The following is a 3415-nucleotide window of genomic DNA, read 5'->3' as shown; positions in this document are numbered from 1 at the left end:
TACTCCTATACTAGATGGGGCCTATACTGCAAGGGGAGTAGGATTTTAAGAAACTATTTTACTGTATGTCTAGTCTGCTATTGTAAATGCTAATGACCTTGAAAACCACTTTTGGAGCATCATTAGAATTGTATTTACCAGAATCAGTATCAGAACATAATCTGTTCATATATTAGTTAATCATGACATGAAACCTTATATAATGAAGCATTATTATTCTCTACATGCTTCTTCTCTCTATAATGTCACATGGACCAACTGTGAACTCAGCTTCATTAAACACTCAGTGATAGAAATTCAAGAGAAAGCTTCCAGCATTCCCTAGAGCTCTTTCTCTACTTTCTTTCTCAACTTCAAAACATACTGGTGTTTGTTGGTATTGTCTAAAAGAAAACAGAAGTGTGTGTGTGTGTGTGTGTGTGTGTGTGTGTGTCTGTGTCTGTGTGTGTCTGTGCGTGTCTGTGTCTGTGTGTCTGTGTCTGTGTGTTTCTTGGACTAGGAAGTTGTTTTAAGACAACGTGATAGTGAGAATTGATAAATGTCTGTGAGACCAGTCAGCAGACGCGTCCTAGGCTGAGCAGAGGTTGGACACTCAAGCACAACGCAGTCTGAGGCAGAATTTTTACTCATGAGACTTCACTTTTTTCCTCTTCTCTTCAAGTGAGTGCATGAGGCTCATCACATTACAGAGGGTATTTTTCTCTACTTCAAGTCTGCTATTCCAAATGCTAATGACATTGAATGCTACATCCTTTGCAACATTAGAACTAGTATTCACCAAAATCAATGTCAAAGCTTAGTCCAATTCACATATAAGTTAATCATAACATGAATCATGATAGCATAAACCATAATTTTTTCATGTTGAGTCATCAGCATTATTAGACAGAGTAGCATGTCAGACATACCATATATCTTTTATAAATATAATAGCATTAGTCACATTGACAAATGTCAAGATTGGATCATTAGGTAAATGATCAAGACTAGTGATTGGGAATATAGGGACATATGTTTTGAGACAGGGTCATACTGTATTACCCTAGCTAGACTGGGACTCTATGTAGACCAGACTGGCCTCAAACTCACAAAAGATCTGCTGCCTCTACTTCCAAGTACTGGTATTAAAGGTATATGCCACCACAACCAGACCTTGGGAAAGATTTGGTATGGGTATTAATTTTGATTTAGTGGTTATCTGTAGCCTTTAACATTTAAGAAACCTGTCTCAGACTGAAGTACAACCAAAATACATTTATAAACCCTGGTCATTCAGAAACACCATGCCATGTGCTGGCCCTGTTCCAAGATGAAGATGGACATGGCCTCTCCTGCATGTAGTGCAATCTGATGGAAAGTTTACATAAACCAGGATCAGGGCATTGAACCATGTGAGAGGATTTGGTGAGAGCATGGTAGAAGAACTCAGTCAAGCTTAGAAATGTTTGATTTGCAACTGGCATGTAATATCTATAAAGGATAAGTGGGGACAGGTGAAGGGGCTAATGAGGCAAGAAAATTATAGGCAAGTGAGACAGCAAGTGTAAACTGCTGGAAGCAAGAAACTGTGACTTTTAAGGCTAGCATCAGAGATGACTGCACACAGGTGCAGCACTGCTCAGGTAATAAACCATCATTTGGGAACATAAGAGATTTGTATATTATTGAAAGTTGTATTGAATAAGAGAAATGTTGACAATATTAAATCTCACTAATTTCCTGAGGCACATCACATTGATTTACTCAAAATATAATAACTTAAACGTTCATAGTTTTTTGGAATGGGTGGAAAGAGATTATTTAAGACACTAGAATAGTAACAGGAAGCCAGTGTGGGCAGAAATGACAGGTAGGGACTCAACAGGGTCTGGGGGTGGGAGTCTTCATCTAGAGGGTTCACATCCCTCCTTGGGCAGCCTCTTGAATTGAATACAACATGGGTACAGTAATTCCAGGGGAAGGCGTTTTGTTAGAAACACAGGCCTTCTGCTCTAGAATCTTTCAGGTTCTCTTTACACATCCCAGAATCCAAGTGGCTTCATTCACGCATGGAGGCACTGAGCACATAGATGTACATTCATCTGAGTTATACATCCTTGTCAATGTATCCATAGGATTCAGGACTAACCCTGATACTCTTGAGACTCCACGGAGATCTTCACCCCTTCCCAGGTTCCCCATGGGAGGTTATAGCATTGGCTCTGGAAGCAAGATTAGCTACTAACATTTTAACAGAGCGGATATGGGTGAATTTGGTACTTAGCTCTGATGCTGAGAGAGTGTGGAGGGGAACTAGACACACCCAAGAGGAACTGAAGGCACCCAGGGTCCCCTGGGATCTAAAAAGAACTGGGTTTTTCTTCCTGAGCTGGTAGGATATGGGGAACACATGGGAGCAGCCAGGAGCTCAGCTGCAGCATAGCCAGCAACCTAAGCAGGAGTCCAAGACCCAGTAGTGGGACACTGGCACAAGGTCCAAGGCCAGCTGTGCTAAAATTGCAGAAGGAGCTTTGGCAGCAGTAGCTATTCCCAGGTGCCACACCAAGTTTGATATTGGTGTTTTCATGGAGGCAGGTCTGGGAGCAGCTCATATTCTGGGTATAGCCAAGGTTGACATTCCCAAAGCTGGTAGCAGAAGATAACATGATGCAGTAATTGTCTATGTCCTTGCATGCAACTGGCCACAGTCAGTTTATATTGCTCTTCTGGTCATTGCAGGAGAAGCATATCAGGGAATGGACTAACTCCACATCCAGAAGGGCTGCCAGCAGAAGATAACTACTAAGATGCAAGACAGAGTTCTAAAGGTTACACAGAAGACCCTCATGCTGGAAGTGGTATACATCTGCTGAAGCCTGCTCCAGGTGAATCAGTCCCAAAGATAATACCTTAGGTTCTGGAGATCACCACAGGCTGGAGGCTTCCACAGGCTAGAAGCTCCCAAGCAGCTCATGTTCTTGTAAGTATGTCCGTGGTAGCATCTAGTGGCCATCTTAGTCTGGGAGTATAGTGTGAAGGCAATGATTGGATGATGTGGAAAGGTGGAGTGCAGCTACAGGGTTTCTAGATTGACTGTGCTAGGAAGAAAATAAAATGGACAGATTTCTGATTTGATTCAGGACTTGCAAACATTGAATTTATCAGTTCCTAAATGCCACCTTATAAAACTGAGAGCAGGGTGAGGGCACATTGGGAGAGAGCAGAGTGAAATCACAGGTATCACTTGGATCTGCTGGACTTGACATGCCTGTGGCAGAGCCAAGAGACGATAACTACTAAGACACGAGATAGAGTTCCGAAGGTTACACAGACTTTCACATCTGGGTCTCAGATGGCAATTTAAGCCACTGGTGTGTGCATGTGCATGTGTGTGTATGTGCGTGCATGTGTGTGTGTGTGTGTGTGTGTGTGTGTG

General features: G+C 42.3%; 1 pseudogene; it reads right to left on the bottom strand.

Annotated features, from left to right (window-relative positions):
- Positions 1 to 2339: 2339 nt before the first annotated feature.
- On the bottom strand, positions 2340 to 2845 carry LOC116078687 (annotated as a pseudogene).
- Positions 2846 to 3415: the final 570 nt, after the last annotated feature.

This window comes from Mastomys coucha, unplaced genomic scaffold (assembly GCF_008632895.1).
Source record: "Mastomys coucha isolate ucsf_1 unplaced genomic scaffold, UCSF_Mcou_1 pScaffold5, whole genome shotgun sequence".
Taxonomy (NCBI): domain Eukaryota; kingdom Metazoa; phylum Chordata; class Mammalia; order Rodentia; family Muridae; genus Mastomys; species Mastomys coucha.
Note: the sequence above shows the minus strand (reverse complement) of the source record. Positions and strands in the feature narration are given on the sequence as shown.